The 12,118-nt window shown below is 46.8% G+C and overlaps 1 long non-coding RNA gene across 1 annotated transcript; it reads right to left on the bottom strand.

Annotated features, from left to right (window-relative positions):
- Positions 1 to 946: 946 nt before the first annotated feature.
- LOC146058134 (uncharacterized) lies at positions 947 to 11,471 on the bottom strand. Its single transcript, XR_014469821.1, has 3 exons — positions 3,529 to 11,471; positions 2,880 to 3,075; positions 947 to 1,579 (listed from the first exon to the last, which is right to left on the bottom strand). It is a non-coding gene; the product is annotated as an uncharacterized LOC146058134 (long non-coding RNA).
- Between the last annotated feature and the right edge of the window lie 647 nt (positions 11,472 to 12,118).

Genomic DNA, 12,118 nt, shown 5'->3' on the forward strand with positions numbered 1-12,118 from the left:
CTTTCATACAATTCTAACCATATTTCTCATATACAAACGTTCACAAATTAAGGGGGCGCAGCCCCTTACGACGGTGTGAAGAGCGCCCGTAGGGCGTGATGAATCACCTAGTAAGATTATTAATTGTATAAGCACCGTTAGGGGTGCTTACAATGTTAAAAGCACCTCCACGCCACCCCCTAGAGGCGTAGCTACCGTAAGGCAGCCACCGCGGCTGCTTGGGGGAGCAAGCGCTAGCGGGGCGCCCCCGGTGCCCGGGCACTCTGGTCAGACCCCCCCCCTTACCCCTCCGCATGCCGCCGCCACCGCATTCAGTCCGGCACCGCAGATAGCCTCCGGGCTCCGTCTTCTGAAGTAATGAAAAATGTCACGACAAAATGGCTGCCCCCTAATAGCAGACAGTTTTTACGGATGCTAGAGGAGGCCGCCGCCTCCTCTAACATCCCTAAAAAAACTGTCTGCTGTACGGGGGCAGCCATTTTGTCGTGTCATTTTTCATTACTGCAGGAGACGGAGCCCGGAGGCTATCTGCGGTGCCGGACTGAATGCGGGGCCAGCGGCGGCGGTGGCATGCGGAGGGGTAAGGTAATTTTTGGGCGGGGGGGCGCCACAATATTAGTTACGCCTCTGCCACCCCCATTATCAATGCCAACGCCAAGTTCAGTTCACCATAAAAAGATGGCGATTGCTACACGGTGACAAACGGCGAAAATCACTTAGAAAGCAATTCGCCGTCTGATCATTGAATACACTCACGGTGAATCACATTGAAAAACCCAATGAAAAACCGCATAGAGTTACAGCGACTATCAGACGGCGAATTGTCCGTCATTCACGGTTTGCCGTCGGCGAATAGTACATGTTGAACAGGGCGAATCAGTTTTTCAGTAAAAAGATTCACCTTAGAGAAAATAGCACACATTCGCCGTAGAACATGACGAATCAGCCTTATTAAATACTGCCCTAAGGGTTAACACGTGAATACAGATCAGACCAGTACAGTAGTACAATAGGAAATACTCACATTAGTGGGACATAATAACACATCAGACACTGATTGGCTTGTCAGGCTTTTTATTGTTGACAACAACAGATTCATATAGAGGCCGCTCAGCGACCAAATGACTCCATAGACAGTGACAGCAAAATGATGTTTCAGACTTGCTGGATATGGAGAGAGGGAGTTGTGAAGACAGAGATTGGGGGTAGGGGGATTACCCATCAACGGGACAGGTTTGGGTAGAGGGATAAGCCGTCAACGGGACAAGCTTGGGTTGGGGGATGAGCCGTCAACGGGACTGGCTTTTAACATTGAACAAACGTTGCAGAAACTTTAATGATTTGAGTTAGCTGCATATCATTAAAACAAGTCAAATACTAATGTGACACAAGTCAAACATATTAAATATAAATGTTAAAAAACAATTTCCCAAGTTATGGGATATACGATGTTATATATAAATGACTCTGAGTCCGATGTCCAGGATAAGTTCTTCTTTAAATATCCACCCTGGGCATCCCGTCCTCCTCGTACTGGCAGAGGAAGCCAACAGAGACAGGCCTGATGTAGATGACCGTCCTATAAAAACAAACGTTGATCAGTGACTGTTATTGTAGAGACACAAACGTTTGCCATGTACAAGTCATCTCATTATTCCCTGGCCTGCTGCTATCTGGCACCTGCACCATGTTACTGGCCCTTACTGACTACATTTATCTGTGTGATTCCTCTTTGGACCAATAAGAGCGCTGATACTGTGGGTGTGCCATGACAAGGACGGCCCCCTACAGGAAGCCCAGTGCACAGTGATGTGAGATCCCTCTAATGGGGCCACACACCGAGCGATTGCGGCCTATTTTCTAAGTGATCTGACTAGATCGCCTAGAAATGAAGTAGGGCCCATATGTGTACGGCCCATAGCGATAGTGATGCGTGGCACCATGCGTTGCTATCGCTGGGAGATGTAGATATTGCATGCAGTATAAATCTAGTCATAACCGGTATATGGTCGACACTATTAAGGTTGCCATACATTGGGTCGACCATTGAAGACACATGAAAAAGATTGACATGCCTAAGATCAACAGAATCAAAAGGGAGACACAAGCTTTAGGTCAACATTGGGAAGGTCCACCGTCAAAAGTTCAACATGGGTTTTCCATGTTATTTTTGAGCCGACATGTGTCGACAGGTGGTAGGTAGTTCATTCCCTACCATTCACTAGGGCTGGAGGGAGAATTTAATACTGCCCGAAGCACGGGAGAAGACGCGGTGCACTTTTTTTCAGTGTCCATGTTGACTGTGTCGACACTCGGGACAAAAAGTTGTGAAAACCCCATTTTTGGCTTTCGACCTTCCCAATGTCAACTTAATGATTGTGTCAATCTTTTGACCCTGTCATCTGTAGGCATGTCAACCTTTTTCATGTGTCGACCTAAGGTCAGTTGACCTTTAGTGGTCGATATACATTGTATGTCGACCTTAATAGTGTCAACCCAACGACCCATACCTGTTCATCGCCTATGTTCTCTCTATTGAGAACGTGGGCAGTGACAGATCGCTCAGCACCCTGCGCTGTGCTGCGCTGTGCGCTGAACGATCGGAGTGATCTAGAATCATTCAGATCGCTGACAAAAACGTTGCGCGCTGTAGCATTTCTCCTCTTATATTGTTACTCCTTAGTATAATGATATATACATGTCGTACTAGTAGGATACCAGCCCATCAGCGCTGTGTGAGAGAACTTGTGTAGCGGCCCCGGCTGCAGCAGATATGGAGATACCGGTTCTACATCACAGCATGTGTGTAAGACAAGAGACCTGAAATCTACCCCAGCGACCAGAGCAGGGAGGACGTGCGGATTGTGCCGGCAACCTACCTGGGGGAGGAGTCACTGCTGGTATCTGAGGACTTAGAGCTGATGCTGCTGTTGTCAGATGAGGAATCTGACCGGTCTGTCAAGTAATAACTGCCACTGGTGGTGGTATCTGTGATGTCATCAGATGTCATTGTGTCCTCCGACATCATGGAGGACACCGGGGACTCCTCACGCCTCTGCACCTCACTCTTGCAGGCTAGAAAATGATAGAAACAATCTGGTAGGTTGCTATGGGCAACATCACCGCTTCAGGGGTGAATTTAGGGGTCAGGCCACCGCTAGGCACATCATTTACAACGCGCTAACATGTTGATTTACCAATTAAAGATAACCGGTATTTCAAAACCTTTAAAAAGCAGAGTCCTACACGTTTCAGAGCCGTTTTTTATGCAGTGAGAATGGCTCAGAAACGGTGTTTAGTAACAACAACAGATTACAGACCTGTGATAGGCTGTCCCCTGCATTCTGCCTTGAAAATGTTCAGGGGATTAAATGGGTTGAATGATGTGAATGGTACTCAAACAGTATTTAAAACGGTAATCTACTGCAATGTGAAGGCTCAGACCCGTTTTAAATACCGTTTGGCAGTGTGAAAGCGGTATAACTTTGTTGTGATGAACTTACACCCCTGCACCTGGGGGACGCTTACCTTCACTGATCAGGTACTCCAGAAGCTCTCCCACGACTGCTGCCGCGTCCTCTGTGTCCAGAGTATTATCCGGCTCAGTAGCACATTCCCCAGACACATTGGTGCAGGGCACAGGGGGCTGCACGCTGGTGGGGTGCTTGGCCGCTCCTTTATTACACCTCGCAGACTTGCCAGGCTGTAAGGAGCAGAGGAAGAGACATCATGAGCTGTGACTACAGAACTCTCCGCAGTACAAGCACTTTCTACCATGGAAGCAATAGAACAGGGTCGGGCAGTGGAACCAGCTGTAACTGCACTATAGTATAATAGAAACCACTGATGTATTAACCATCGATAAAGGGACCATCAGGTCATTTTATTTTGCTACACATCGATAGCAAAACAATATTTATATATCATCCATAAACCATCGATGACAATAATCGATTGTCATCTCTGCTCTTAATTTATGATTGTCATCATCTGTCAATGGTACAATGGACAATGGACACCGCATGTCCATTGTACCAATGGGGACAAAGATTTCTTGTCCCAACCTGAGGGCACCGGAGCAAGCTAGCCCAGGGGCGCTAGAGTGCCGCAGCACACAGTCAACGTTTTATATACAAGGTATATATATATATATATATATACACACACAGCAATCATAGTATCAAAGGGAAGCCCAGGAACAGGACATATTGGTAGGTATGTACAGTATTCACGAGTAATAAGATCAGGGCAGCTTTATGTGATGAAGTTATTACCAGTACTGTACTAGGGATGGCCATTGTTGCCATTGCCATCGATGTTTGCCATTGATGGCAATCATGCAATTGGCCATCGATAGTGTTAAACTATGCAATGGATGTCTATTGATACTTTTACCTATTGATGGTCATCCAATGTGTTTGGCTGATTGGCCTGTGTGCCAATCAAAACATGGGGGCATGGCTTCACAGCTGTCAGGGGCGGAGCTATGCTCAATGTCCAGGCACTTTGTAAAAAAAAACGAAAGCAAAACATCGGTTTTGCTGTGCCATCGATGGAGGGAAACCATCGGGTTCTCCCCCCATCAATGGCAAAAGTATTCAATATCGGCCATAAACCATGGATGATTTGGAATCATCGATGGTCGATGGCATTCGTGTACTGTTCTACACATATTGTATACAGAGCACAGGCCGAGCTGCAGTCACAGCTGCAATCTGAGCTCTCAGGTGATTGGCAGATAATTGGCAGCACGTCAAAAGGAGAATAGTTACATTGGCAGAACTGCAGGGAGGAAGCAGTAACTCCTGTATAGTAGGGATGGCCATCGTTGCCATTGATGGTTGCCATCGATGGCAATTCTGCAACTGGCCATCGATAGGGCTAAACTATGCAATGGATGACCACCGATATTTTTACATCCATTGGTCATCCATTGTGTTTGATTGATTGGCCAGTGGGCCAATCAAAACACAGGGGCAGGGCTTCACGGGTGTTGGGGGGCGGAGTTCCATCGATGGAGGGAAACCATCTGGTTCTCCAACATCGATGGCAAAACTATTCAACATCGGCCATGAACCATCGATGATTTCAAATCACCGATGGCCATCCCTACTGTATAGAGGGAATCCACATTACATGCAATGCTGACATATCTGAGATCACAGAACACATGGGATAGACATGAGATAATAAAGGCAAAGAGGCAAAAATCCTATTCGTCTACTCTTCCAGACTGGCCAGGAGGCTCCCATAAATCCCTCATAGCCCCAAGGACAGCAGGTAAGTCTCCCGCAATGTACATATGGATAGTGGTAGCACTCTGTGTGCAGACTGTGTATGGGCCCCCTTCTCTTCACAGCGAGGTAGACTCTGGTATGATGGTCACCACCAGGGCGCATGGGCAGTTAGTGACAGTTAGAGTCAGGTGGGAGGAGAGTGGGCAGGAGGCAGCTACTGGCAGGAGAAGGAGAACACTGCACACAGCCAAATATGGGATCTCCAGGGGGAACCTACATGGATGACAGCAGCAGAACTACAAAGCCCAGCAAGGTGGGGAGATGACACTTCACTGCTTATAATGGAGCTTCACCCACCCATGTACCCGCTAATGCTACATACTGGGAGCGTCACTAACCCGTGTACCCGCTAATGCTACATACAGGGAGCATCACCCACCCATGTACCCGCTAATGCTACATACAGGGAGCATCACCCACCCATGTACCCGCTAATGCTACATACAGGGAGCATCACCCACCCATGTACCCCTAATGCTAAATAACAAAAATGTGCCATCTAGTGGTTGTCTGCATTCAAAACACTTGAATTCCCCCCATAGAGGTGAAGAGCAGTGTTCCCCCTTTTGTTACATGGATGTTCAATACAAGTAATAAAAAAAATAACTTAAAGTATGGAAATTTATACACATTGAGAATAACAATACACTATACCTATCCCCCATATTTAGGCTACAGAACTGGGCAAATCACCCCCATATCTTGCCCAGAAACTCCCAATATCAGGTGAGCTCCCCCTATTGCGGCCTGTGATAATCCTCTGTATGTAATGTACAACCCATAAATATAACAGCGCACTTACCTTCCTGCTGGGTGCAGGGATGCACATTTTACTGCACAGACAGCCCATTACGTCACCTGTATTAGGTAAATAATCCCCCAAAAAAGAGATGAAGCACTCAGGAAATATATCAGCTTCTTCTCCTGATGCCACTAGAAAGTTCTCTGCCTCAGAGCCTTTGTGATGTCATAATGATGTCATGGGACAAGATGGCGGCTACTCAGCAAACATTTAAAAGTAAAAGAGCCTCAAATTGTGTTTAGGGATGGGGGGGGGGGGGGGGCAGAACAGCGCACATCCCAACTGTCCTGATTCACAGGCCTCAAAGGGGAACAGGGAAATGTACAAATAATCACCTTTGCCTGCGGTTTTACCTCCAAGACCATGGATTTACTATTCAGTGGTTTGGAGAGTAACTGGCGGGTGGACGTAACAATTTTAAGAAAAATTAGTATTTGAAATGGAGGAAGGTTTGTCCTATTGACATATACACAGTGTTATTTTACGTGTTGGTAATTGATATATTTTGTGGATAAAAGGTGTTCTCCAAGAATTAGCGGGTATTACTGTACTAGGTGGTTCATAGCACCCTACGCTATTCACACCGGCGTAAGGGGCTGCGCCCCCTTAGTTTGTGAACGTTTGTATATGAGAAATATGGTTAGAATTGTATGAAAGATGCCAGTATTGCAACTTGAGTTATAGGTGAAATGTGTTAATAGAGAGCATATGATGTGGAAGGGGGTGTGTATGGTTTTGTTTATTTAAAAAGCGGTTGTTTAGGTGTGTGTGTGTGTGTGTGTGTGAAATAGTATAGTAGGATGTTTTTGAGTCAGCGGCTCCCCACTGGCGGAGGTCACGACACAGGAAAACAGGAGGCTGGGTAGTGATAGGGGTGTGTGGTCATACGGGGGACTAAAGATGAGGGTGGGTGACACTGTGCAGCTTCTGCCAGTGGGTAAGGGTCCAGTGTGGCAGTACAGGACGGTGAACCTGAGTCAGTGTCTCCTCCTACTGGGCAGGAGGGGGTCTGCAAATCACGGGAGGTCCGTGAATCGTGGGAGGGGCCGTGAATCGCGGGAGGGGGTCCACAAATCGTGGGGGGCTAGAATCACGTGAGAGGGTCCAGAATCGCGGGAGGGGGGTAGCAAATCTCAGGAGGGGGGGAGCCGTGAATCGTGGGAGGGTGCTGGGGTTCGCAAATCGAGGGAGGGGGGCACGGCGAATCATGGGAGGGGGCGTGAATCGCGGGATCAGCCTTGGGTTTGCAAATCGCGGGAGGGGGGCGCCGCGAATCGCAGGAGTGCGGGGTCGCGGGGGGGTGCCGTGAATTGCGGGAGGGGGGGTTACGGGGGTGCTGCGAATTGCGGGAGGGTCGCAAATCGCGGGAGGGGGGGGGTGCTGTCAGAGGGGGTGGGTGGGAGTAATGGTGAATGGTGGCTGTGGAGAAATGGTAGGCGTGTACTGTAGCCCTGGCTGGGCGGGGGGGGGAGGTGATGTTAAGGGGGTGGGGTGAGTAGAACACTGGTATTTTCCTTAGGGGGGGCAGGTTTGTGTATACCTGGGCGGGAACGTTATATACACAGGGGATGAGTGACAGATCTGGCTAAATATATAAGAGATATTCCTCAGTATCTAACCATAACACGTTATACACTCACCTCTATGTATTGATTAAACATTGGGATCTGTGCAGCAGTTGTACAATTGGCAAAAAAACAGCACAAAAGTAGGGATAATAGTTACTATGAGGCGACAGAGAAAGGCTGGCGTAGCGTGAGGCTAAGACTCTGACTCCTCCCATGAGCTGTGAACTGAGCCACTATGAGCAGTGACCCCACCCCTTTTATGCGCACAATTATATGCTGCAAAGGAGGCAGCAAATATTAGTTTTACCACGGGGGCAATATTATTTAATGAATATATAGGGGGGGGGGGCAAATAAATGTATACTCCGAGATAACGATACTTTATTAGGTCAATGGGGAAATATTAATTGATAACTAATGTGGGTCAAAAAATATTTTTTTTTATGATAGGACAATATTTATTATTTTATAGAAATATAAATGGTGGTCACATATAATAATAAATAATTGTTGCTCCCATCATAAAGACTTATTGCCCGTAATAGCAAACAGATAACATTGTCCCTTAATAATTTCTTAATAAATAATATTGCTTTGTTACTCTAATTATACAACTGGGGATAAGTTACGTACATTTGTAATAAAGTTCCTGCCCTTAGTATCCGTCACTGACAATCGCACAGTACCCTTTCTGTAATCATGTGAAATAGCAACATATACTGAGAAATATGGCCAACAATTGTACAGTACCACTTCTGTAACCATGTACAATGGGTGTAATTCTCACTGTGCGCTGCGCTGTACTCTGGTATTGGCTGTGCACTGTATATAGAGACTGCATATAGGGGCACGCTGCTGTGTGCTGTACTGTGCTCTGTATACAGTGACTGTATATACACTGAAGCCTGCACGGATTTGACGGATCTGTGCAGGCTAAAGCCAAGTACGCCAGGAAATTAAAGTCTATCTTCCTGGTGTATTTGGCCGGCAATTATTGCCAGTTTGACGATAATTAGCAGCTGTATTTTAATTCTTAATTCCTATTTCCCGATGGCGTATCTATTTGTATATACAAATACGAATGTGCCATAAATACGAATATGCATATTATTGGTATAGTAATTGGCAAAAATACAAATCTGCATAAAAAAAAAAAAAAATCGTATTTTACTATCCAAATACACTTTTTTTTTTTAGGCGTATTTGCTTTAGTAAATTTGCCCCTCAGGCCTTACCCTGATGAGAATGGAAGAAAGACCAGCGAGTCCAAAATGCAGTGTGTTGTAGAACTATCTTTTTGCTGGCTCGACTGCTATCCTACTCCATTCCTGACCCCAGAGGGCTCCATACCGGTACCTAGAGTCTTCCATTATCTTCTGAGTGATTGGGATGGATGTAAAATTGCGTTAGCAGCTTTTGCCTTGGGATCTGTTATATGCTTGTATTCACCTACCATTGTGAGTTTTTTGTATTTTGACAGACACCTGTTGTGTAGCACCAGCTGCAGAACCTTTGTAGTCGTGCATTTTACTTTTCACCTAGAAACTTTCCAGGTAGGTACTCTAATACGCGCATGTTTCTCTCCCCCCCCCCCCCCCCCGGCCTTCTGGACTTGGCAAGATGCCAGACAATGATAATGACTCCTACCAGAAGTGTCAGGGAAGAGACAGCGCAGGGCCTATTCTGTAATTGGGTCATACTGCACAGAGGTGAGCCTATATCCAGCAGCAGACATGCAGCTCCTAGTGTCTCAGCACCCAGTGGACTGCTGGTACACGACAGCCCTTGGTGCCATCGTTGCTTGGTACTCTTGGCATCTGCAAACACTCAATGCAGCTCCAGTGCAGTTTTTGAGCAGGTACAGCTGAATAAGCAGGGGGACAGGACCCTAAAACTGTACTAAGCCTTAGCATACATGGGCAGATACCAGGATAGGCCACACTCCCAGACACCCCTTCCTTCCCCCTCTCATGGCTGCCATGAGGATCATAGAAGAAAAAAAATCTTAGCTGCAACTAGAGCACAGCAGGAGGCGATTGTGCCCCCACCCGCTAGCAGCCTCACTGGACCTGGCATATCAAGAGAAAGTTGATCACAACTGCAGAAAAACTAAAAAAAAAAAAAAAAGTAGGACACTGTGTGAAGATGAAATAACTGCCAGTGACCAGCAGGGCTCCACTGTTTAGTAGAAATCTGCAGTAATCAGTTATTTTTCTTATGACAACTCAAACAAATCCATGAGGTTTATCCATATACAATATTGCTGTACAGTGTTCTGTCAGACCTGGTGTAATTATACATTAAATGCACCCATTAGCTCAAACAGCATCGAAAAGGGGGGAAGGGGGGGGGGGTTCTACAAAATGAGAACGTCAGCCTTAACCCAATCAACGTGACGATAACAGTGACTGAACACATATTGGATCTGGAAAACCACTACACATTGCGTACTGCCAGCAGATACATGGCACTAGGGGAGCATTTGGGATATGCTTGCTAAGCCCTTACCGCCCCCTTCAGCAGACTATAACCCTTTTAGGGCGATTCAGACTTGCTCATAGCGGCCGAATTTGCGCATATACGACTCAGACTGAACGCCTCTGGAGAGTCACACTTGCCGGTGACTTTGCCAGGATGGGAGGAAGAGGGGGCGGCAGCAGCAGCGCCCAGCGTTGTTAGAATGATTATTTTGCCCATGCGGACATATGCAAGTGTACACATCCACTAGTGTGCAAATGCAGGGATTACCGCGGGGTGGGGGGCAGACAATTGCCTGGGCGGCGTTTACTGAGTATATGCTGCCTAGCAGGTCTGAATCGGGCTCTTTGAGTAGAGATGCGGAATGTCAATAAAGTACAACATGTATAGTAGCGGAAACCAAATATCACAAGCCCCCTGCGAGCCATTCGGCATTCCCCATCCATACTACAAAGCCTACATGTTATGCTCAGTTTAGGACCGATGTGTGGCTTGTGTCATAGCTAGAACACAGACGTGCACAAGGAGATCACTATTCTGCAGCATGTTTTTCTGTTGGACATAGTATTACGATTACAGTCATTGTGTTTGCTATATATAAAAAGAAAAAAAACTAAAATAAGACCGTGGTATAGAAAGAAGTCTTTATTTAGCATCAATACAAAAACATTTAATTTGTGGTTTTAAAACAAAATTCCCTGATTACGGCACAATAAGGCACATAAAATCCCTTTGGGGAGAGACAGCTCCAGGTGCACCTGCATGAGACATTATATTCTGCCAATCACAAAGTGCACTAAAGGGGGCATCCAGGCAGAACCCACACCCTCCTGCAACATTTACTGCCGGAAGATAGTCTAAGCTGCAGGCCGATACTTCATCCAGTCAGGATGGACAACCTTAGAGGCTCCCTTTCACATTACTATCCCATAGGCCAGGCATGGCCAAACTGTTGCCCTCTAGCTGTTGAGCAACTACACATCCCAGCATGCCTTGCCCATAGCTTTAGCATTTCCTAATAGCAAAACTGTGGCAAGGCATGATGGGACCTGTAGTTTCACCTCAGCTGGAGGGCCATAGGCTTCGTATGGCAGGCATGACCTAACTTTCACAGAATACATGGACAAACAAGGGCTATCTTAACGCTGAAAATGGCTTCACTTAAGTCAACCAGACTCCTAATCATTATGATCAAATTTAGGCCAAGCGTGGCAGCAAAGCAGCGGCGCGCCATATCCGCCACGCTGCCTCAGTTACACAAATCATTCAGTAATTTGGGTTTCCAGCATTAAGCCGCAGCTACAGCATCTAAATCACAGTATCTAAGACAGCTTTGGAACAGGGGTGGCAGATACAGCTATACTTTCAATGGCGCACTCATTGACGCCCCTGCGGATTCTGAAAAAGCCGTCTTCTCCCCAGGACTCTCCCCAGCTGTTTTTCACGATCCAGTACTTTTCCCCGGTTTTGGCGTCCTTTCCATACCCGACCAAGAGAACGGCATGGTTGGTAAGCTGGAAAGGATTGAACTTATCCTGCAGCCCCGTGTGGTGGTAGATGCCTCCGCCATAATGCATGAAGTCATCGTAGACTTCGAAAGCTACTGCCAAAGGTCCACCAAGTACCAGCTCAAGCTTCATGTAGGCCTCATTGCAGCCGCCGTAGAACCCCCCCACATAGTGGTACTCGGCGGTGTAGTACTTGTAGTAGTTCTCTTTAAGCGTGCAGGGCGAATCCTGGGCGGTGTACGGAAAATCCGCCTCTTCCACGATGCCAAAGTCTTGAGCGTACTTGCCAGCAATAAGGTAAGGGAATCCCCCATCACAACCTGCAATGAAAGGACATGAGCTCATGAAATGATACAATGTTCTGCACAAAGTCGCACTGCATGTGTAGAGAGTCTGAGGAGTACTCTTACCATGAGGCAGAAAGACCTCACCATAAGCACGGGACCAGCGGTGAGCTCCGTTAGA

The sequence above is a fragment of the Crinia signifera genome, chromosome 2 (genome assembly GCF_055691185.1).
Source record: "Crinia signifera chromosome 2, ASM5569118v1, whole genome shotgun sequence".
Taxonomy (NCBI): domain Eukaryota; kingdom Metazoa; phylum Chordata; class Amphibia; order Anura; family Myobatrachidae; genus Crinia; species Crinia signifera.